Source organism: Sminthopsis crassicaudata, chromosome 3 (genome assembly GCF_048593235.1).
Source record: "Sminthopsis crassicaudata isolate SCR6 chromosome 3, ASM4859323v1, whole genome shotgun sequence".
Lineage (NCBI taxonomy): Eukaryota > Metazoa > Chordata > Mammalia > Dasyuromorphia > Dasyuridae > Sminthopsis > Sminthopsis crassicaudata.
In genome coordinates, this window is record NC_133619.1 from 348,249,810 (window position 1) to 348,274,918 (window position 25,109).

At 40.0% G+C, this 25,109-nt stretch overlaps 1 long non-coding RNA gene and 4 other non-coding genes across 5 annotated transcripts; 3 read left to right on the forward strand and 2 right to left on the reverse strand.

The window, feature by feature from the left end:
• Positions 1-962: 962 nt before the first annotated feature.
• LOC141565305 (U2 spliceosomal RNA) lies at positions 963-1,153 on the forward strand. The gene has a single exon (XR_012488978.1). It is a non-coding gene; the product is annotated as a U2 spliceosomal RNA (small nuclear RNA).
• A 4,591-nt stretch (positions 1,154-5,744) lies between these two features.
• Positions 5,745-5,935, reverse strand: LOC141565308 (U2 spliceosomal RNA). The gene has a single exon (XR_012488981.1). It is a non-coding gene; the product is annotated as a U2 spliceosomal RNA (small nuclear RNA).
• A 2,193-nt stretch (positions 5,936-8,128) lies between these two features.
• LOC141565293 (U1 spliceosomal RNA) lies at positions 8,129-8,292 on the reverse strand. Its single transcript, XR_012488969.1, has one exon. It is a non-coding gene; the product is annotated as a U1 spliceosomal RNA (small nuclear RNA).
• Positions 8,293-19,009: 10,717 nt separating this feature from the next.
• On the forward strand, positions 19,010-24,299 carry LOC141559555 (uncharacterized). The gene is made up of 2 exons (XR_012487482.1): positions 19,010-19,215; positions 22,703-24,299. It is a non-coding gene; the product is annotated as an uncharacterized LOC141559555 (long non-coding RNA).
• LOC141565194 (U1 spliceosomal RNA) lies at positions 19,628-19,791 on the forward strand. The gene has a single exon (XR_012488881.1). It is a non-coding gene; the product is annotated as a U1 spliceosomal RNA (small nuclear RNA).
• Positions 24,300-25,109: the final 810 nt, after the last annotated feature.

Below are 25,109 nucleotides of genomic sequence, written 5' to 3' on the forward strand. Positions count from 1 at the left end.
CCCCCAAAAGTTGAAGAGGATATAATTTACATCATGGTATCCAACCCATAGGTTCCCAGGCTTCCAAGTCTTAAAAGCGTAGCTTTTGGGGAAAATCTTTTCTACTCTTCCTTAATTCTAGTGTCTCCATCTGTTCATTTTCTCCACTTGCATGATGGAGCTGTTTGCACTTTAGGTTCCCTGGTTGGACTGTGAGCTTCTTGAGAGCAGAGATTAGCAGGGCACTCCTTTAACCTCTAGTACCACACGGTGCCTGCCTTGGAGTAGACTGCTTAATGTTTCTTGACTGACTGAAGTTGCTTACATTTTAATGAATTTTCGAAACTAGTGATTTGCTATATGGGCAGGAGTGACATGAGGACTGATGAACTGTGTGCAGTTGGTATGTTTCACAGGTGGTTTGATTGTCGAGTTTAAGGCTTGACTGTAGGCAGAGTGGGCGGCGTGGAGCGGCCGGTTCCTCCGGAAGGCCGCTAGGAATCTGGGGGCCTGAGAGGCCCTTCCAGGGAGATGGGTTTCTCTATAGCTTTTTGGCCGGAAATGGGGAGGGAATAGAAGCTTAAAGTTTTGTGGAAAGAGTATTTGACCCCCAATCCGCCTGTCAGGGATCTGTGTGCTTTTTCAGCTCCTATTCCGCCCCCTGCAGGGAAGCCATTGGTCGACTTAGTGCGGAAGTGAAGGGGTATGCAAATGAAGAGTTGTCAAGCAGGCAAGGTTTTGTGGATACTGGGAGAGTGCCTTCTTGTATGAAGAAAGAGCTAAGATTTATTAAAAATACGTTTTCTGTTGTGTTGTTGGAGGCTTTTTTGTTCTATGGAAGCGGACGTCTGTCTACTGAAGTGTATGTTGGGGTTTAGGATGTATCATAGAAAGAGGGTGAGGGTTGGCGGTGTGGATTAGTCGCCATGTGTGTTAAAGGGTGTATTGGTGAGGGTGTAGGGGAGCGGCGGCTACAAACCTTTATCGCTTCTCGGCCTTTTGGCTAAGATCAAGTGTAGTATCTGTTCTTATCAGTTTAATATCTGATACGTCCTCTATCCGAGGACAATATATTAAATGGATTTTTGGAGTTAGGAGTCGGAATAGGAGCTTGCTCCGTCCACTCCGCGCATCGACCCGGTATTGCAGTACTTCTGGGAACGGTGCACCTCCCTCTGGGAGAAGTTTTGGGTTTCTAAAGTAAGTTTTGTCTTTATACATGTTTAAAGGCTACTTTAGCGTGAGTGGGTTTACTGATTTCGAAACAAGTTACGATTTCTGCGTGGTAGAGGTGTTTTTCTATTCCTTGCTGTGGAACTAGCGTTTCTGCTCTTATGCGGTCTTTAGCGGTTGCGTCCGCATGGTTTTAACGTATATGTTTTAGTTCCTGCTTGCCTTTTCTCACTACAGCCGGAGAGCATCGTTACCACTTTTGTTTATATGAAAGCTATCTCTACTTAGGCCTGTGATTTGAGTTTTTTAGCATTCTATATATTTACCTGTCCGTAAATATGTGCATGCAGGGATTTAGACATTTATATGCTGGTTGAAGGTGACGTCATAAACTAATAAATTCGCGGAAATTACTTGTTTAATCTATAAACAGAGAAAGTTAAGAATCACACAAGTTAGGAGAAATAAAGTAGACTAATAATAATAGTTTAAAATTAACGTTTTTCACAATTTAAGTCAATTTAGAACTTGAAGGGAAGCTATAGTAGAATTAAGGATTTATATGTGTTTTTTTTTGTTTGTTTTTTTTTTTTTTTTAACATTTTCTTATTCAGGAACCACCCCTAGTCAATCAGTTTTTGAAGGACTTGATAGATGTGATTGCCCAAATATTCTGGGACTTGTTTCTCAGTCTTCCACAACAGAACTGGAAGAGTTTACTTATGTGAACAGAATCTGATCTATGTAAAATTCTTGCCCTTGGAAAGTAATTCTATGACCTTGCAGCAGCCCCTCTTTTGGAGTTTAGGCTAATCCTCAAGAAGAAAACCAATCCGAGTGGTATAAGAAGAGGTGAATTCCTTTGTCCAGATTTCTGGAGTCTATTGAGAGTCCTAATCAAGCCACATTCTTAAGAGACTGAAGGCTTTCTACGTCTATATTCTTATTTGAAAGTCTAGATAGATACTCTAGAGAATGCCTGTGACAAGAACAAGGCGCTACAACTGTTATTTACATCTATTTTGGCAATTGTCATTGATAATTTGTTATTGACTACCCTGTTACTATAAATATCTTGTTATTGCTAGTTAAGATGAAGTGAAATGCTGAAAATATTGACTATGCATTAACCCTGGAAGGTATACAGCATTACCTGGAGGTAGCTGGTTTAATAAATGAAAATTGCAAAGCAAATCTTCTGCCTGGCCTCGGATATTCATTCACACTCTTGGTGTTCATTGGAGCTGGACTCCAACAGATCTCCCTGATTTTATCTTTGAATTCTGAAACAATTGACTTATAACAGAGACTCTCAAGCCTGGCCCAATAGGGGAACAGCCTCCAGGTTCAGCTCAGAAGCATACTCTAGGAAACCAGGCTGTTTCCTGAAAAGATCAGGCAATGCTAACCCCTGCAAACATAAGGGGCACCTGTGCTCAAAGCTAAGGGTCAGAGCTGCACAAGAAACTTAAGACAGTATCTTCTTTAATCCAAGAGGAGCTTGACCATAAAAGAAAAAAAAGGGGGGGGGGAGGAATAACAAAAGAAAAGAAAATGAACAAGAAGCAGAAAAGAACCTTGATCTTAGAAAGATACTATGGTGACAGAAAAGACCAAAACACCAGTTCAGACAAAGTCAAAAATGTCCACAGAAGAAATGTCAAAGAGTGATATGAATTGGTCTATATCCCAAAGAGGCTTCTTGAAAGGTGTCATAAAAGACTTTAAAACTCAAATAAAAAAGATAGAAGAAAAAATGAACAAAGAAATGAGAGGTATACAAGAAAAGCTCAACATCTTGAAAAGAAAGGCAATTCCTTAAAAATTATAATTGACCTAATTAAAAAAAAATTCAATGAAGAAAACAACAACTTCAAAAGTAAAATTAACCAAATAGAAAAAGAAATATTACACATTACACAGATATTACACATATTAAATACTAGAATGGGGCAAATGGAAGCCAATAACTCTATGAGACAGCAAACATCAATCAAACTAAAAAGAATGAGAAAATGGAAGAAAGTGAAAATTACTTCATTAGAACAATCAATCTGTGTTAGAGTCAGGGGCAGATCTTAAGGGCAGAGTATAAGAGGCACTTGGAGGCTTATTCTGCCTGAGCCTGATGACAAGGCATTGAAGGTATTGAGTAAGCCTCTTTAATGAGGAAAAGCCTCCTCAATCTTGCTGATCATGCTCAAACTCGTGCACTCTCAGTCATGTGACCTGGGGATTATAAAAAGGGGGTTGCAGAAGTGGGAGAGGAAACTCCAGAGGAACTGGGGGGAACTCCAGAATGGAAGGAAGAACTCCGGAGGGTAAGCTAGAGGGAACATTAGGGAACACTATGTAAAGAGTTATTCAAGACCTATTGCCACATACTTGAGTGACTCGGGTGGTCTGCGGGGGAACCTCTAAAGAGGTAGCTCATTGATTGAGATAATCAGAGCCGAAGACACCTTTAGACCTGGAGAAGGTAAGAAACCAGTTGACCCCTGCTGAAATAAGCAGCTGGGAGTTAATGAATCTGGAAAATAGATGTAGAACAGACAATTTACAAAGTATTGGTGTACCTGAAGGGCATGACCAAAAAAAAGAGCCTGGATAGCATTCTTCAAGAGATCATCAAGGAAAACTGCCCCAATATTATAGAAACAGAGGGGGAAATACTCATTGAAAGAATCTGCTGATTACCTTTGGGAAAAGATCCCGCAAGGAAAATCCCAAGGAACATTGTTGTGAAACTCCAGAACTACAATCTACAGGAAAAACAACAACAACAACAAAACTACAAGGTCTACCAGTGGTCCTCAAACTTTTTAAAAAGGGGGCCAGTTCACTGTCCCTCAGACAGTTGGAGGGCCGGACTATAATAAAAACAAAAACTCACACTCTGTCTCTGCGCCTCAGTCCATTTGCCATAACCCAGAAGTCCACATAAACATCCTCAGAGGACTGCATCTGGCCTGCGGGCAGTAGTCTGAGAACCCCTGGTCTAAACAAAAACAATTCAAATATCTTTTTTTTTTTTTTTTTTTTTTTTTTTTTTTTTTTTTTTTTTGAGGCTGGGGTTAAGTGACTTGCTCAGGGTCACACAGCTAGGAAGTGTTAAGTCTGAGACCAGATTTGAACTCGGGTCCTCCTGAATTCAAGGCTGGTGCTCTATCCACGGCGCCACCTAGCTGCCCCAAACAATTCAAATATCAAGGAGATTCTGGCAGCTTGTATAATAATATATCAGAGGGCCTGGAATACCATATTCCAGAAGGCAAAGAACCTAGCCTTAAATCCAAGAATTAACTACCCAGCAAGACTGAGCATTATCTTTTAGGGTAAGAGATAGATCTTCAATGAAGAGACTTTTAATCATTTTGATTGAAAAAAAAAATGTCTTCTCAATCACCCTCCCAGTTCCCATATGGCCTTCCCCTCCTATTTTCCTTCAGGGTAAGATAGAATGCATATTGAATGTACATGTTATTTACTGTTTGAATCAAATGTTGAGCCAATGTTCGAGATAGGCTAAAATGAACTCTGGTTAACAATTAATGATAGAAGAATTTTCTAATGAGAGGTAGGCCTATTAGAATAGGTAAAAGGCTGATTCCGATCGTTCAGATGTTCAGATCAGAGACAAAAACAGCCTCATGTTAAACAGGAGCACCCCCTCCCCAGGCAATCGATCATTGAGTAAGGGCAGAAAAAGAATTAATCTGCATGAACTGAGCTGAAAACATCTACTGTACAACCAAAGTCTCAATGAAAAAAAGTGAAGATCCAACGAGAATTCCTAGAAGAGGCAGAGAGAGAGAGAGAGAGAGAGAGAGAGAGAGAGAGAGAGAGAGAGAGAGAGACAGACAGACAGACACAGACACAGACACAGACACAGACACAGACACAGAAAAGAGGTGGAATGAAGGCAAGGCCTAAGTGCATGAAAGTGCCCCGTGACTGAAAGTTTGTGTTATTTCCCAAAAGTATCATCTGAGGGTTGCTGGTGGCACATCTTGATCACGTTTCCCTAGCAGAGACGTTCTTTGTCTTTCATTTTAAAAGAAGGCTTATAACATCAAGGGACTTTGTGTGTGAACTGGGATTCATCGAGGCCCTCGTGGAAACGAGTTGCCCTTACCAACTCTCTCTCAGTCCCTGAAGTGCAGTGGCAAGCAATAAGTCAAGAGAAATTATTGCCCTCTGCCCATTTGATCTAGAGGCAATCCTCCTGTTGTGGGAGGTAACTCGCAGCCAATTCAGGTTAGTGTTAGCAGGCAGGTGACGAGGCACTGCGTTTGAGGCAGTGTCAGGTGAAGTGGGAGGGTTGACTGTTTTTGTTCTGGACTGAGTTAGTTGCAGGATAAAGATCAGAGAAACTGCAAAAAAGTTCTAAAGTGAGACACAAGAGCTCAGACTGCCGTGTACAAACTTAAGTTTTAATTGCTTTTCCTTGTGTGTCCGGCAACCTCAGGCAGGTGGGCAAGGACAGCGAGAACGAAAACACTGGCATCCTCCGCCACAAGACAGTTTCCGGCTAACATAAGGAGAGAAATTGACCACATCTTTCTTTTCTCAAACACAAATCAATCCCCGGAGGGAAGTGCACCGTTCCCAGAAGTACTGCAATACTGGGTCGATGCGCGGAGTGGACGGAGCAAGCTCCTATTCCATCTCCCAAGATCAAAAATCCATTTAATATATTGTCCTCAGATAGAGGACGTATCAGATATTAAACTGATAAGAACAGATACTACACTTGATCTTAGCCAAAAGGCCGAGAAGCGATAACCACCTGCTCCCGACCTCCCCTCGCCCTTCCCCACCGCACCCTTTTCCACTCGCGCCCACTGCAAAAACGCTGACCCGGCCTCCACCGCCCTGCTCTACCTGCCTACACCCGACAAAACCGCGGCCAGCCGTGCGCCTTGACCCGACCACACCAGCGCCTAGAAGCACGCCACAAAACCGACCTTGGCCACGTTGGGCCGCTTTCTTGGGGCAACAAGACACTTTCCCGCGGCCCACAAACCCTTGCCTACGGGCCTGCTCAACATTTGCATAGCTCTCCACCCTCCCGCGCTTTCCCTTTCCTTTTCCGCTCGATTTCCCCTCCCCCTTCCTCCCTTTCTTCTTCAAAGCTCTTCTAAAGCGAAACCCAGCCGGCCGGAAGAGGCGCCAGGGCCCTCTGCTCCCCTGGATCCAGAACCAGCACTTCTCCGAAGTCCTGAAGTCCTCCCTCACGGGCTTCTTTAAAGGCCCCACCGCCTGGTCAAACCCTGGCAGGAGGGAGAGAGGGGGAGAAGCAAGCAAGCATTTACAGATGGAGCAATATTCCCGGGCAGAGGGAATAAGTGAGAGGAACAAACCACTCCGCTTCCCCCTCCCAAAAACCCATTTCACTTTTAGTGCTCGGTTAGATGACCTAGCAGGTTTTCGACCGACAACCACGGCCGAATCCCTTCAGAACAGACCAGCCAAGTCTTTGTCATCATCAATAATCCTGGAGAGCAGCGACTTGTCTTTTGCCCCTCATTTAATCGCCACCTTTAGCACAGCCTTGGCCCAGAGCAGGCCGATTCATCAGCGTTTCTCGTCTGGTGTTAACTGTGCTTTGTTGGATGGCTTTCTGATGGCAAGATGAGAGCTGGATGGGAAATTTGACATTCCAACCCAAGACTCAAAAGGAGCCCACAAAGGCGTGATGAGTGAGAAATCTTGAAGATGAGACCGGTAATGCAAAGGATGTCATCATTATCAACAAGGAAGCTAGGAGAGGAATTGAGTGAGACAGTGTGAGGCACTTAGGATGAGCTGATCTCAAAAGAAAATGGAAAGGTGAGAAGCAATAGGAAGGCTTACGCTCTCTGAACTGGTTCAAGAAGGGAAGAATATATATACACCAGGGATAGCAATTCATCTTCCTGAAATTAAAACCATTTCTAGTCATAAAAAAAAATGCTCTAAATCCCTATTGTTTAGACCCATGCAAATTAAAACAACTCTGAGGTACCACTACATACCTCCCAGATTGGTTAAGAGCACAGGAAAAGATAAGGATAAATATTGGAGGGGATATGGGAAAACGGGACATTAAATACATTGTGGGTGGAGTTGCGAACTGATCCAACCTTACTGGAGAGCCATTTAGAACTGACCAAAGAGCAATCAAACCGTGCACACACTTTGATCCAGCAGGGTCTCTCCTGGCTCTGTATCCCAAAGAGATAAATGAAAATAATTAAAATATATTGTGTGTGTGTGTATATATATATATGTGTGTGTGTGTGTGTGTGTGTGTGTGTGTGTGTGTGTATGTATGTATATATACATATATATGTATATATATACATACATATAGATAGATAGATAGATAGATAGATAGATAGATAGATAGATAGATATCAAAAGGGGGAAAGGACCAACATGTGCAAAAATGCTTGTAGCAGACCTTTTTTGTAGCAGCAAGGAACTGGAGCATGTCCATCAGCTGGGCTCAATTTCCAATATCTTGCCAGCACAAGAAATGGCTACAACAAATATTTTTGTACCTCTGTTGTATCTTTTGCCTTTTTTTTTTTTTTTTTTTTTTTAATTTCTTCAGACCTAGAAGTGGTTTTGCTGAGTTTGCACGGTTCGGGGACCCTTTGAGCATAATTCTCCAGACCATAGTCTTTCGTCACTTGCGTTTCACTCTAGCCCGGTCCCGACAAACCCTTCCAGACACACAGGCAAAGATTTGACTCTCTGTAACACCGAAAATGTGGTTAAAAATGAACGCTGCATGAACATGCAAGGAACACTTTTCTGGTCCTACTCAGCCTGAGAAGGGGAGGTAAGAACGTATTTGAAAGGTTGGGACCTGAGCAAGGTTGGACCGAACCGTGCAGGAGAAGTTGGGAGACTTTGGTAGGGAGAAAGATGAATGTTGCAGAGAAACACAGACACAGGCTTTGTTTTACTTTCCTTTGAAAGTCAGAATCAGGGGAAAGCGCGAACGCAGTCCCCCACTATCACAAATTATGCAGTCGAGTTTCCCACATTTGAGGAAATCGCAGGGGTCAGCCTATTCGGAGTGCAATGGATAAGCCTCACCCTGGGGAAACCATCTTCGTGATCATGGAATCGCCCCTGCCAGGTAAGTATGCTCTGAAACAGCACGCTCCAGCGCTCCCTGCACACACACACACTCTAAACACAGGCTCACTCGAGCGGCGCTCCCACAGATCCATCACACACACTCCACACACAAAATCCACGCGCACACGCAACCCTCCGGCCTCCTCCACCTCGCCTCCGCCCCTCAGAACCTCGAAAATCCACCTTTACCACGCGCTAGCGCGTTTTTTTTTTTTTCTTCTTTTTTTTTCTTTCTTTTTTTTCGAGAAAACACCTAAGCAAGCCTCCTCATCTGCATAATGGTCTGGTCCTTATTTATGTCACTCATCCAATCTGCCCTACAGGAGACTGCAGTCTATTACTGATAGCCAGCCGAATTTAGAAAAGTAAAAGATTAGCAACCGAGATCAAGCTAAATGATGTCGGTGACTTGCTTTGTTCTTTTTCTGTCTTGGACCTCACACCTCCAGAGGAATTGGCTCCCTTCTTGTATTCACCCATCTCCCCCAAGTCCATAGCAGCCCTTTTCCAACTTTCCAACCCAGAACGAGATACTCCATGATGAAGAAAGTGGAAGATGTGTAGTTAATTATAAAGTTTCAGAGCTCCTTCAGAGCAATTGCCTTGATAGGTTGGAGACACTTAATCAAACCATGCTTCCTGCTTCCCTGCAGTGGATTGGACTTTGAGCCCTGGAGACCTGATGCCACTAGGAGCTTTCCTCATTTATTGAAGATCAAAGAACAATACTATGAAAACTTGGCTCCACAGAAGTCAGTTTCTTTTTCTAAAGAGCCATCAAAGGCCTAGAGATGCAAGGACTTGTGCCCAGATTCCCACGGGGCATTCCATCCAGGACCCTCCTCTGATACCCAGCTCAAGTTTTGACACTCTTCCTTGCAAGATCTAACTTTCAAACTTTCAGGAAAGGTGATGGTTCTTCTTAAATTTCTCTCTGCTCAGAACACAGTTTTATTTTATTTTATTTTTTTTTTTTTTTGGTGGGTGGGAGGCACACTGATTGTCCCAGAAAGCCCTTATCCTTAGTAGGACTTTCTTTCCTGACCTTACAAGCTAACCTCAGTTGCAGTCCAGCAACGAGCCCGTCCAAAGAGAAGGCCTTGCTTTCCTGAGACCTTTTTTTTTTTTCTGATGAAGCCCTGTCAACCTGTCATAAATCCAAAACTTGTGTCTGGTGCTTAGTTTTGGTCACCTATACCATACAGCCCTGTCTAAAGCGCAAATGAATAAGTTTAGGATTGTGAAATCTGTCCTAACAGAATCCAAAATTAAAATTTTGATATTTTTATAGTTTTTTAAAACAGCTTTTACACTCTAATCTTAAAGGAAATATATCAACTTTTCTGGTTCAAAAAGGAAAGTGGTTGCTTTGAGGTATTTTAACCAGTATCAATTTGATTTACCTTTTCCATGCTACTATGAAACCAATCTACTGTGACAAGAGCTGGATTGGCGTTTTTCTCTTAAAATATTTTTTTCATTTTTTGGAAATATATATATTTCATTTCAGACTAAGAAGCAAAAAGGTTAGAAAGGCCTAGTTAATGAGTGTGAGAGAGAGAGAGGGAAAGAGAAAGAGATAGAGACAGAGAGAAAGAGACAGACAGAGAGTATTAATATAGGAGAGAATGGGGTAAGAGTTTAATAAACAAAGGCGGCTGGCTGCCTTTTTTGTGAGTGTTAGAATAGGGAAAGGGAAGAGATTTTAGGGGAAGATTTTTATAAGTCAGATTGAATAAGAAGGTATCATATTTTAAATTTATTTTTTAACTTTATTAACTTAGAAAATATATTATTGAGTAAGATGGCAGGAAAAGACAACGATAAATGTTGGAGGGGATGTGAGAAAACTGGCACACTAATACATTGTTGGTGGAGCTATGAAATGATCCAATCATTCTGGAAAGCAATCTGGAACTATGCCCAAAGGTCTATAAAATTGTGCATACCCTTTGACTCAGCAGGGCCATTGCTGGGGTCTATATCCCAAGGGAATCTTAAAAGAGGGGGAAAGACCCATGTGTGCAAAAATGTTAGTAGCAGCTCTTTTTGTGGTAGTAAAGAACTGGAAAAGGAGTGGATGCCCATCAATTGGGGAAAAGCTGAACAAGCTGTGGTACAGGAAGATAATGGAATATTATTATCCTATAAAAACTGATGAACAAGCTGATTATAGAAAGGCCTTGAAAGATTTATATGAACTGATGCTGAGTAAAACAAGCAGAACCAGGAATACATTGTACACAATAACAGCAGGAACATGCAATGATCAACTATGAAAGGCTTGGTTCTTCTCAGAGGTTTAGCTACCAGAAGAAATCCCAATAGACTTTGGACAGAAAATGCCATTTGCAACCAGAAAAAGAACTAAGGAGACTAAATGTAAAATCAATACATGCTGTGCTCACTGCTTTTTTTTTTTTTTCTTCAGATTTTATTCATTCATTCATTTATTTGTTTATTTATTTTATTTCTCCTATGGTTTTTCTCTTTTGGTCTGATTCTTCTCTCCCAACATGATTCATAAAGGAATGTGTAGTGAAAATAAATAAATTTTCTAGGGAAAAAACAACAACAACAAAACAGATCTGGTTGATGAAGTTGATTGATTTTACTGGTCTTTTTAATCTTTTAAAAGCTTTGTTTCATGAATGGGATTCTGGAGAAATGGGATCCTCTGAAATTTTGTGTTAATGGGAATCTGAGGACTTCTCTGCTCTTCCTTGCTTTTTTAGAAAGAGAAAAAAAGTATTCTGGTAGACATCAGGATTGGAACTGAAACTTTGTTCAGATGCCACTATGTCAATAAATATGTCATTTATTAAGTGGCTTCTATGGGCTTTGTACTGACTGAGCTAAGCACTGGGAATACAAAGAAAGGTGCAGTTCCCACAATCAAGCAGCTCAGTCTAATGGAGATGGAAAGGAGAAAATTATTTTGGAGGAAAAATAGTCACATCTAAAACCCATTCCATAAAAGGAAGCGGAAAAATAGCATAGATCTGTTAGGTCCCATTCCTGCCTTCAATGTGAATTGCCCTTTATGTGGTTACCATAGTTGACGATTTCATCTTTTGTTCCCAGTCACCTTGTCAGTTCATATTTCTTTCTAGGGAGAAGGAGAGGTTGCCACACCATTGATCCCTTCTTAACCCAGATTTGCACTTCCTTTTGGGAGGGACATGAACAAAAACCTGTAAGTGGTTCCTTACCTCAGGCCTAGGTACCTGTACCTCTGATGAAGAAGGGAAATTGTTCTGTTTGGTCTCTTCCTCTCACCCTTCAGGTACCCTTCAGGATAAGTCACCATGTTTGCAGTGGACACGCTGATCTCCAAAAGTGAACTGAGTTTCTCTGAATGGGAGCTTCCTTTACTTCCCAGAACCTAGGAAACACTGACCTCTACCTGAGTTGTTTGCCTGTAGCCCAAGACTCTTGATTCTTTCTGATCTTGATGTATTTATTTGGCTATTAGTTTCTATTTAGTTCTCTTTGACTGAACTTTACTGGCATGTAGTCAATAAAGGGGATAGTAACTTCAGCTGGAAGAGGCCTTTTGGGCTCTCTTAGGACAGCCTCCTCATTTTCCAATTGAAAAACCTGAAGGCCAGGAAAATTAAGTGATATCCCCAAGGTCACATAGGTATTTAGGGGCACAGGTAAGACCTGGGTAAATCCAGGTCCTGTATCCATAGTATCCTGTCTATGAAACTTTCCACTCTCTCAAGTATGACATATTTGCAGACACAGTTACATGGAGAGAGTATTAGCAGGTCAGCTTGAGTGAGCCATGCTATATTATTTTTATTTAAATAATTTTAATTTAAATATTTAAGCTGACACTCATGTTGTTGTTTTACATGCTGATTCTAAGTGCATGGTAGAAGTAAAAATAAAAACATGATTTTGAAACACATAAACAAATTTGAAACAAATAAATAATGAGATATATGTGCATACTATGCAATCACTTCTCTTTTTACTTAACAACAAGGAATTTTCAGTTGTGCTAAAATAAAAAGAAATTCTTTTCTCTAAAATTCATTCAGTGTACTGTGTCACTTATCAATATGTATACACATATATGTATAGTGTGTCTATATGGATGTATCTATTCATCCATCTATCTGTGTCTCCACTCTTAACTAATGGAGGTCCACATTAATATTCGGTCACTGGTCAGATCCCATTCTTCCAAAACCTCACCTCTAAGTGTGTTACAATATATTTTGTAGTGTTCTTAAGTCAGATGATAGCAAACTGTTTGAAATTTCTGGATTTTGACAACTGTGGCTAATTGAAAAGTTGTTTCTCTGTTCCAGAAGGTAATGACGATGGTTATGAGAGCTCTTATTATCCCAAGATGACTAAGTCTGGTAGTACTATCTGTCCAAATCCTGAAACTATCAAATTTATGGCTTACAAATTAGCTATTGTTTATAGAAGGACCCAAGCTACTCACAATCAAACTCCTCTGCTCTTTCTGAGCCAAAAGAGGATCATGGAACCATGAAAAAAGAACATCTCTCCATTCAGATACAAATTTCAAGGGAGCTCTTCTGGAAGCTGCTAGAAGTCAGGACCAAACATTTGATGCTGCTTTTTTCAAACTATCCCTTTACAGAGCCATTTAGAAGGTAGATGTCATAGTCTTCTGGCTGAAAGGTCGGACGTCGTGCTAGTCCTCCCCATATGGCTAAGGGAACCATGGGAATACTGATGAACCAGGTCAATTGAACAAAATCGGTAGCCTCAGCCATGAATCACCTGTGCAATGCCTGGCTCTACACCCAGAGGCAAAAGATTAATTTCTTCTTCCTTCTGCCAGTTCATAAGTAAAGTAGTGATGCAATATTTTATTCACCTAATATTTAAGTGAATAGATTTACAGGTAGCTTGGCTCTTACACACCTTACATTTTATATTTTACAGAGATAAATCATGAAATACTTGATGATATTAAAAATGCAATATAAAATACGATGTAAAACTCGATTGTAAATAGACCACAAAGGAGAGACTTAAAAGCTCCTCACTGTATTCTTCAGAACTCAGGCTGAATATTCCCAAATTCCCACTCAGTGTCGATGCTCCATCCAGGTTGTCTGATCGCCAATAGATGACGAGCTATTGGGAGAGTTTTGGCGAATGACTTCAATAAAGGCCAGACTATGGTCTGCACATGAAGAAGTCTTGTGTGCATATTGAGGGCCTAAGGGGTGAAGGTGAATTAGTGGGGGTTGGAGCACTTGCGTTTATGTGTGGCTTTTGTGTGTGGAGCTTGTGTGATTGATCTGTGGGAAAGCGTCACTCAAGTGATCATGTGTTTAGTGTGTGTGTGTGTGTGCGCACACACGTGTAGGGAGTCCTGGAGTGTGGTATGACTGAGAATACTTACCTGGCAGGGGCAATTCCATGATCATGAAGGTGGTTTTCCCAGGGTGGATCACATTTTAGCACTTTTTTTCGGGCAAGAAGCTACTTTCTTCTGTGAAGTTATTGATTAAAAAAATGAAAAATGACATTAAGTTATGCAACCACAGATGAGGATTTTTTTTTACCCTTTTGGCTTCTAAATTGCCTCCCCCATAAATAAACATGCACTTTATTTTAAAACTACATAAATAGCTATAATTTTTCAGAAATGAGGCTTACTTTCTCATAATTTACATTTGCAATAAGAAATGCAGTATGCTGACTAGCTGCCACTCTGAGGAGACATGGAAAAATGGGGAAACTAATGCATTGTTGGTGGAGTTGTGAATTGACCCAGTCATTCTGGAGAGTGTGGGGAAATTATAATTATGATTTTCACAATTACCAAGATGATATATGTAATGGATATGCTAATAATTTAGCTCTCTCAGAGCTGCCTTTTCTGGTTTGGGAGTCAGAGTCTTTCAATGAAGCTTGAAATAAATAATCAATCAATTCTTGACAATGCTCTTCTGTGTATGTTGAGTGAATCGAATCAAAGAGTACAGAACCTATTCCCATCACAGGACTCTGATCCTTTTCCCCACCAAGTTTGAAATGATCATGTAAGAACTGGAGAGTCCAACAGGACTGGAGAATACCCATATTGTGTTGCACTCCTGGGCTTGTCATGGAAACCTGAAAATGTCTGTATGGATACCCTCCCCCTCTCTTCCCACTTATGATTTGTGTATAAAATCTCCACCTTTCCTGCAACAGGGGAGGAAGTCTTCTGCCAGGACAACTACCAGTTTGCAAACTATATTTCTCACTCTGAGAGTGATTAATTCAACCACTGCTTGATCTCTAAAATCTGTTTCAAGGCCTGAGAACTTTGTGTGGCTCCAACTATTCACAGTTTCTAAAGACCAAGACAATAAAATTCCATTAACAAGAGCAATTTGGAACTATGCCCAAGAGCAACCAAATTGTTCATACCCTTTGGTCCAGCAATACCATTACTGAGTCTGTGTACCAAAGAGTTCATAAAAAAGGAAAAGGGACCTATATGTATAAAAATATTTCTAGAAGTTCTTATAGTGGCAAAGAATTAGAAATTGAGGGGGGGGGGATGCCCATTGATTGGTATATGACTGAACAAGTTGTGGACATATTAGAAAATTATTGTACTCTATGAAATGACAAGCAGGCACATTTCAGAAAATTTCAGACTTACATGAACTGCTGCAGAGTGAAGTGAACAGAAGAACATCCTACCCAGTCATATTGTTCCATAAGCAGCCATGATAGACTTAGCCCTTCTCAGTAATACAGTGATCAAAGACAGTTTCAAAGGATTCATGATAGAAAAAGGACATCCCAGAGAAAGAACTGATGGAGTCTGAATGGAGATGGAAACAAACCATTTTCATTTTATTTATTGTTTTATACTGCTTTTGCCTTTTGTTCTGTTTCTCCTAATATGAACATATGCTTTATGTGATTGCTCATGTATAACCTATCTCAAATTGTTTATCATATTAGGGAGAAGGGAGAAAAGGTGGGAAAAGTGTGGAACTCAAAAATTTTATTAAACAAATGAAAGTTAAAAAACTTGTCTTTATATGTAATTGGAAAAAATACAATATTAAAATAAAATTGGTGACGTCTCCTTCATAAGCAGGTTTCTGAATTAGTTTTATATTCACCAGTTGACTATGATATCAGATATCAATGAGAGCAAAAAAACTGGGTAGCTCTAGTGAAGCTGGTTATGAGGATGGATCAAATGAGTTTGCACCTCTGATTGTCTTCTCCTGTGTTGCCAATGACCAAGGGAACAGCTGTAGTAGGGTACTGTGTCAGCTGCTGAAACTCAGGGTGCACAGCATATGATAAAAAATCTGTCAAGGTTAAATGACTGATGAAGGTGTGATCTGGGGCAGAGATGGGATCTGTGGTCCTTCTTTCCAATCTTTATGGGCAGGTTCATAGCAAAAGAATTTTGCATACTCAAAACTGTGATGAAAAATCTTTATTGGTTCAAAAAGACGCCAAGATGGCTTTCTTGACGGGCAAGATCACATTCAAGAAAGAAGTGATATTGCAAAGAGACATTTTTGTGAAGGCCTATATATATTATAGAACAGAATAGGCAAGGCTACTTAAGTTTTGCATCAGAAAAGGTACATTCTTCAGATAATGTTTTTTCCTGCTTCCGGAGGGTATGGGATAATTCCATTTAAGTTTGTTTACACCACTTTACTGGGCTGTCCGACCTCATCAAGACCACTGATAGACAGGAGGATTCTGCCCCTTTATGGAAAAAAATCTTTCTCTCTGGAAGTAGACACTTGAGGCAGTGAGTGACATTCTCTCTCTCTCTCTCTCTCTCTCTCTCTCTCTCTCTCTCTCTCTCTCTCTCTCTCTCTCTCTCTCTCTTTTTCAAAGGCAATTGGGGTTAAGTGGCTTCCTAAGAAACTAACCCACACACACCAGAAACTGGAAACTGAGTGGGTGCCCATCACTTGGAGAATGGCTGAATAAATTGTGGTATATGAGTATTATGGATTAGTAGTGTTCTGTAAGAAATGACCAACAGGATGATTTCAGAAAAGCCTGGAGAGACTTACATGAACTGATGCTGAGTGAAATGATCAGGACCAGGGGGCAGCTAGGTGGCGCAGTGGATAGAGCACCAGCCTTGAATTCAGGAGGACCTGAGTTCAAATGTGATCTCAGATACTTAACACTTCCTAGCTGTGTGACCCTGGGCAAGTCACTTAACCCCAGCCTCAGGGAAGAGAGAGAGAGAGAGAGAGAGAGAGAGAGAGAGAGAGAGAGAGAGAGAGAGAGAGAGAGAGAGAGAGAGAGAGAGAGAGAGAGAGAGAGAGAGAGAGAGAAAAGAAAGAAAAGATCAGGACCAGGAGATCATTATATATTTCAACAATACTATATGATGTTCAATTTTGATGGAAGTGGACATCTTCAACAATGAGATAAACCAAATCAGTTCCAATAGAGCAGTAATGAATTGAACCAGCTACACCCAGCAAAAGCACTCTGGGAGATGACTATGAACCTCTACATAGATTCCCAATTCCTCTATTTTTATCCACTTGCAATTTTGATTTCCTACACAGGCTAATTTTACACTATTTCAAAGTCTGATTCTTTTTGTACAGCAAAATAACTGTTTGGACAAGTATACATATATTGTATTTTAAACATACTTTAACATATTTAACATGTATTGTTCAACCTGCCATCTGAGGGAGGGGGTGGGGGGAAGCAGGGGAAAAATTAGAACAAAAGGTTTGGCAATTGTCAATGGTGTAAAATTACCCATGCATATATCTGGTAAATAAAAAGCCATAATAATTTTTTTTTTTTAATCACACAAAAAGGAACAAAGAAGAGGGAGGACCCAATTGGAAGTGAGTAATTTGTGTGATGTAATGTAATGACAACATTGTGTGTTAGATGTATTTGTTTGCTTTCCTCTTAAAAAATCAGTTTCATTTTCTTTTTCATTATTCTCAAAGTGTAGTCAACAAACCAAAAAGTATCTCTTCAGATATTAAATGTTGTATGTGAGCCAGATTGTGCAAAAGTACTTATATACAGAAGATATACAAAAATAACAAAGTTTTCTTAGAAGTGAACACCTTCCCACTTTTTATCGGAGTTGCAGAATGGGACATGTTTTCCCCATAGTCATTGAGTGGGATGGAAGCAGGAAAGAGGGCTACTTTTGTTTAAATTATACTTATTTGATACAAGGTAGGGTTTAGAGGAAATGGGGCAAGTGGTTAATCATTCCAGAAAGAAAAGAAAGAGAAACAATGAAACATTTTAACAAACTGTGCTACAAAAACAGAAGGCAGTTTAGCTGGAAGAAGGACAAGCAAGTTAGCTTTGGAAGGAGCGTGTCAAAATTGTTACAATTTTACAAATTACAAAAGAATAAAGTGTACTGCAATTTAGGATGTCATACGCAATGTAATATTTCTTATTTGTATGTGGAAACATTCATACTCATTGATATAAGTTAAATACATAATAATACACAATAAACATTTTCCAGTGTGTGTGTGTGGGGGGCAGATACATAATAATACACAATAAACATTTTCCAGTGTGTGTGGGGGGGCAGGGGGGTTAGAAAGGCTTCCTGTAGAAGTGGTGCCAGACCTGAGTCTTGAAATAAACAGGGGATATTAAGAACGATAGGTAAAACTTCAGATTCATTAAAATGACAAGTAAAGATAATGATAAATGTTGGAGGACATGAAGGAAAACTGGGACACTAATGTATTGTTGGTGAACATGTAAAATTATCCTACCATTCTGGAGTAATTTGGGACTATGCCCTTTTTATAGTGGCAAGGAACTGGAAATTGAATGGATGTCTATTAATTGAGGGATGGCTGAATAAATTGTGGTATATGAATGTAGGAAAATATAATTGTTCTGTAAGACATGATGAGCAGGCTGATTTCAGAAAAGACTGGAAAGACTCATGAACTCATGGTGAGTAAATCAAGTAGAGCAAGAGGAGAATATTAACATTGTACACAGTTACAATAAGATTATGTGATAATCAACCACAATGGACTCAGTTCTTCCCAATAATGTGGTGATTGAAAGCAATTCCAATAGATTTGGGAAGGAAAATGCCATCTGCATCCAGAGAGAGAACTATGGAGACTGAATGTGGTTCCAAGGATAGTATTTTCAATGCGTTGTTTGTGGGTTTTTTTTTCCCCTCAAATATTCCCCCTTTTTGATCTGATTTTTCTTACACCAGGGGACAAAAACAGAAATATTTTAGAAGAATTGCACAGATACCAGATACCCTATATCAGGAGGGAGGAGGTAAAGAAGGGAGGGAGAAAATTATGGTACACAAAACATTACAAAAATGAATGTTGAAAACTATCATTAAGTGTGTTTGGAAAACAAAATATTATCGAAAAAAAATTTTAAATGCCACGTTAAAAAAGAACGTATTGTAGTCATGGGAGAAAAGCCTGCAGAGGTCCAGAGAGAGCAAATGGAGTCTACAGCGTGAGCAACGGGAAGAAGGGGAGTTAGACTGAACTATAGAGTGCAGGAGTGGGAGGAATAAGGCTTGACAGGAAGGGTAGATTTGGAGTCATTATTTGAAGGGCTTTCAGAGCTAAAAAACAAAAAAACAAAAAACAAAAGGCGGGGTGGCGAATTTCTATTTTATCCTAGTGGCAAAAGAGCCACTGGAATCTACCGAGTACGGAAGTGACGTGGTCAAGAAAATCAGTTTGGCAGATGGGAGAGAAGATAGGGTGCAGAGGAGAGAGAGTTGAGGCGGGCATTCTGAGCAGGAGTGATGCCCAGGCCCGGATTTCATTGTCTGGTTTGGAGGCAGAGGAATTTGGAAAAGGCTTCAGGAAAGAGGCGTGGCTTAAGCTGGAACAGATTTGGGAAAGGGAGGAGAATCGAGAACCAGCAAAAATGAGCGCTCGGAATGACTCGGTACGAAAATAAAAATAAATAAACAAATAACGGAGCAGTAAAACGAATCTGCTTTCGCTCCAGAGGAATAAGGAAATGCCTAGTGTTGCCAGAAGGCAGGTCTTTTCCTCGTCCAAGCTGGAAATTGTTTCTTTGAATGTCGGTTGTAGATGGCAGACGATGGAGGACAGAAACGTCACAAAAGGGGAGGCAGTATGCAAATAAAGAGTCTTTGGGGCCTGTAGTCTCCAAACAGTTTCTCCCCCGAAAAGTGTAGATGTTAGGGTCGTAGCTCCTACATTTCTACGATGGAAATATTTTATCATTTGTGTGGTTTGCGTGGGTGGGGTTTGACGAGGAGGTATTGTGTTGGTGACCGTGTGCGTGATGTGTGGGCATGCGGAGGGAGAGGGCGGGCGTGGTGTTTCAGAGCATACTTACCTGGCAGGGGTGATTCCATGATCACGAAGGTGGTTTCCCCAGGGCGAGGCTTATCCATTGCACTCCGGATGGGCTGACCCCTGCGATTTCCCCAAATGCGGGAAACTCGACTGCATAATTTGTGGTAGTGGGGGACTGCGTTCGCGCTCTCCCCTGATAACTTGTTGCGAAAGGAAGGCTTTTCACATGACCACTAACGGCTTAGTGCTTTTAACGGTAAAGCTCTCAGGACAAGAAGTTTCGTTTTTCTCGGTCTTCAGTACCTACACAGGTGGTTCGTAATACTTGAGAAGCTTACTTTTTCTCTCTTCAATTCCTTTACTGCTTTGCAAAGCACGTGAGCGTTTCTTGGACGTTGACCCATGCGCTTTTTGTTGCAAACTTTACCCTTTTCCCCCCCACCTGCTCCCCTGCCTGGTGTAATATTAAAATACATGTTAAGTCCCATGTGTGTATACACAATTTACGCAATTATCTATCTGGTTGCGCAAGAAAAATCAGATCAAGAAGGAAGAAAAAATGACAAACAGAAACAAAAAACAAAACAAAATGTAAATAACGGAGGGAGATTGCTATGGATTCTGGGATCCCACCCTCTGTTCCTTCCCATGGCTCTCTTCATCACTGAACGAATGGAACTGTTTTGAATCATCTCAATGTTGAAGAGAGCCACCATCTGTCAACTGAACGTCATATAGTCTTGTTGCTTGTGTATAATGATTTCCTGGTTCTGTTTGGTTCACTTTGCATCAGTTCATGTAGGTCTCTCCAAGCCTCTCTGATATCATCCTGCTGGTTGTTTCTTACAGAACAACAGTATTCCATAGCATTCATATAACAATTTATTCAGTCATTGATGCCAGTGGTCATCCACTCAGTTTCCAGTTTTCTTACAAGGAGGGCTGCCACAAACATTTTTGCAGATCTCTCTGGCATATAATCCCAGTAGTAACACTGCTGGATCAAAGGTTATGCAGTTTGATAACTTTTTGAGCATAGTTCCAAACTGCTCTCCAGAATGATTGGATCTGTTCACAGTTTCACCAACAATGTATCAGTGTCCCAGTTTTCCCACATCCCTTCCAACATTCGGCATTTTCTTTTCCTGTCATCTTAGCCAATATGACAGGTGTGTAGTGGTATCTCAGAGTTGTCTTAATTAGCATTTCTCTGATCAATAGTGATGTGGAACCGCTTTTCATGTGGCTACAAAGTTTCAATTTCTTCATCTGAAAATTGTTCATATCCTTTGACCATTTTTCAATTGAAGAATGGCTTGAACTGTTATAAATTTGAATAAATTCTCTGTATATTGTAGAAATGAAGCCTTTATCAGGTCCTTTGGATATAAAAAATGTTTCCCCAGCTTATTGCTTCCCTTCTAATCTTGTCTGCATTAGTATTGTTTGTACAAAAACATTATAACTTTATATAATCAAAATTATTTATTTTATGATCAATAATGACCTCTAGTTCTTTGCCATTGCTATTCAAATTGTGTTAGAAATGATAGCCTTGGCAATAAGAGAAGAAAAAGAGAATTTAGAGTAGGAATTAGAGTAGGTAATCAGGAAACCAAATTATCACTCTTTGCAGATGATATGATGGTATACTTAGACACCCCAGAGAATCAACTAAAAAGCTATTAGAAATAATCCACAACTTTAGCAAAGTTGCAGGATACAAAATAAATCCACATAAATGTTCAACATTCTTATACATCGCTAACAACATCCAACAGCAAGAGCTACAAAGAGAAATTCCATTTGAAATAACTTGATAATATAAAATATTTGGGAATCTTTCTGCCAAGGGAAAGTCAGGAACTATATGAGCAAAACTACAAAACTTTTCACACAAATTAAGTCAGAACTAAGCAATTGGAAAAATATCAAGTGCTTATGGATAGGTCGAGAAAATATAATAAAGATGACAACACTCCCTAAACTAATCTAAATGAATAGTTAGTGCTATTACAATCAAACTCCCAAGAAACTATTTTGCTGAACTAGAAAAAATTACAACAAAATTCATCTGGAAGAAAGAAAGAAAGAAAGAAAGAAAGAAAGAAAGAAAGAAAGAAAGAAAGAAAGAAAGAAAGAAAGAAAGAAAGAAAGAAAGAAAGAAAGAAAGAAAGAAAGAAAGAAAGAAAGAAAGAAAGAAAGAAAGAAAGAAAGAAAGAAAGAAAGAAAGAAAGAAAGAAAGAAAGAAAGAAAGAAAGAAAGAAGAAAGAAAGAAAGAAAGAAAGAAAGAAAGAAAGAAAGAAAAGAAAGAAAGAAAGAAAGAAAGAAAGAAAGAAAGAAAGAAAGAAAGAAGGGAAGGAAGGAAGGAAGGAAGGAAGGAAGGAAGGAAGGAAGGAAGGAAGGAAGGAAGGAAGGAAGGAAGGAAGGAAGGAAGGAAAGGAAGGAAAGAAAGAAAGAAAAAGGAAAGGAAGGAAGGGAAGGAAGGAAGGAAGGAAGGAAGGGAAGGAAGGAAGGAAGAAAGAAACAAGTAAACATTTCAAAATTAATTATACATTTACTGAGTGGCTAGGGTCAATGCATTAGAAAATGAGGAGGAATAGCAATTCTCACCCTGACCTTTTTAATAATAGTTGCTGGGATGTTAACAATACAAGGAGGCTACATAATATCCAGTGTAAGGAGATCTGTGCAGAGGTTAACAGACATTTATAAAGAGAGATGTAAAAAAGTATTAGCCAAATTTAAGGAGTTAGAAAAGTATGTGGAAACTAAATTATGGGTAATTAATTGGGGAGAAGGAGTTGAGAATTAGATAGGAATTTAGTTGCCATACAGTTATGAAAATTGAATCAGAGAAATGAAAACTAAATTAGAAAATTGAAACTAAAGAAATGGGACCTGGAACAAGGAAATAAAAGAATGAAATCGGGATGGGGGAGTTAGATTTGAAAAGAACTTGGCCTCTTCCCCTTCTCTGGTTCCTTCTTGGGTCAATCTATCCTGGCCTCTTTACATGTTATAGCAGTCTTTCTGGACTTGTCTTTTTATCTCAGACAATCCTGAACTCTCTTTGTTCAGTTGTTTTTTTATTTTTTTTATTTTAGATTTTGGTCAGTTACAACTGTGTTCCACCCTATACAAAACAAAACAAAACAACAACAACAACAACAACAACAACAACAACAACAACAACAACAACAACAACAAATAACCCAGAACCTTGTAGATGACTCAGCTCTATGCCCATTCTCAGCAGGAAGTTTCAGAGGGGGAGATCATTGCCACTGCCCTCCAGAGGACTTTGGGCCCCATAGGACTTCGGAGGAAGTGGAAGGGTCTGGTGAATAGACTCCAAACTATCTAGATGGGTCCCCTGTTGCAAGGAATTTGAAATTTAGGATGGGACACATTTTCACATCTCAGATATGGGATTCCAGAATGTTTCAGGCCCCTCAGAAATATCCACAGAGATATCTAACGAAAGATGCCATCTTAAGAAATGCCACTGGAATCCAAATCATGAATGATCATTTGGATGATCTACGAGGGTAGATTGTAAAATGTTGCAACTGTGTTTTATCCCAGTGTCTTCTAATTCATTGCCCTCATTGCTGGAGTTCTAGCAGCTATGGCAACTATTCAGGTTACTGGCCGTTTCAGCTTCAGCTCGAACAGAATCTATTCAGACTGCTCATTTCACAGATCACCTAGCCAAAAATGTATCACGACCCCTTAAAGCACAAATTAATATAGATAATGAGTCGAAAGAAGAACTAAACTTAATGGAACAATCATTAATATCTTTAGGGGATTGTCTACACAATCTGGAAAGTCGATTACAACTAGCATGCAACTAGCTAGATCTACTCATGAATGTGTAACTCGATCGAAGTGGGATCATGATACCACCAGTGGGACAAGGGACAGAATAAATAGAGCTACCCATAATCCCAACCTGACTTGGAATATCTCTCATTTAGCTTCTTTAATGGGAATATTGACAGAAAGTCCTGCCCTCTGGAATTGATCCCGAGAGTGTAGCAAACCAAATATTTGAGTGATTTCAAAAGGTAAATCTTGTCAATTCTATGCCTTTACATGTTGTTACTCTCCCACGTGTCCTCCTTGTACTTATTGGCTTAGTCCCTTTTGCTCTCTGGTGTATTTGTCAGTCATGGTCATCTATGGGAACTGAGGTTCACATGCTTTGGCTCATGAAAAAAAAAAAAAAAAAAGGGGGGGGGGGAGGGGGGGTGAGGTGGGGGCGAGAGGTACTGAATAAGTCCATGTAGTGTAAGAGTCTGTTGGCTCACTTTCTCCCCTGACAAGGAAGGAGAGACATGCTGGGGGGAAACTGAAGATGATCTTGGTGAAGAATGCATGTAACAGGAACGAGGCACCACCAACTAACTATACACTTTAGGAATCTGTTACAATGAGGACATTGTTACTGCTACTTCAAGTTATTTATGCCTGGTGGAGATAAGCACCTTGTTATTGCTAGTTACTGTTTAAAGTGAATGTCAGACTGAAATGTCAAAGTATGGATCATTAAGCAGAGGGCCTCCTGGAGCCATGCAACACTAACTTAATTCTGGTGTCACTGCAACATTGGCTTAATTCTGGTGTCAATGCAACACTAGCTTAAAGATTGTATAAACTCTGGCTCTCGGATCAATAAATGGACTGTTTGGATAGGTTCCCTCCTAGCACGGGTGTTTCATTTTCACACTCATCCTATTCCTGGGAGCTAGCCTCCAAGAAGGGAGGGTTTTCCAGGTTTTTCTGAGAGCCTCCTACTTATCATTTCCCATAGAACAGTAACATTTCATCTCAACCACATATGACAATTTATTCAATCATTCCCCGCTTGATGGGTATCCTCTCAGTTTCCAATTCTTTGCCCTAAAAAGAGAGCTGCTATAAATATTTTTGTACACATGTTCTTTTCCTTTAAAAAAAAAAAAATCTCTTTTGGGATTAATGCCCAGTACGGGTATTGTTAGGTGAAAGGACATACATGCTTTTATCGTCTTTTAGGGATAGTTGATATGTTTTACTCATTTATCAGTTGGCAAATGTGTGTTCTTTTTAAATAAGTTTCACTCAAGTTCCCTACATAATTGAGAAATGAGGTCTTCATCAGAGCAATTTGCTTCAAAATTCTCTTCTCAATGTCTCTTGTTAACTGTATTTCTCCCTCTTTATTTTACAGTCTCTCTTTCTTTCTCCTTTCATCAAACCCTCCAAAAAAGTACTGACTACCCCTGTCCCCAATATGTCTTCTTCTCAATCACCCTCCCTGTTCCCATATGCCCTTCCCCTCCTATTTTCCTTGAGGGTAAGATAGAATCCATATTGAATGTACATGTTGTTTACTGTTTGAATCAACCCTGGACCTAATGTTCCAGTCAGGCTGAAGTGAACTCTGGCTGGTTAACAATTAATGATAGAAAGATTTTCTAATGAGAGGTGGGCCTATTAGAATACATAAGGGTCTGGATCATGCGG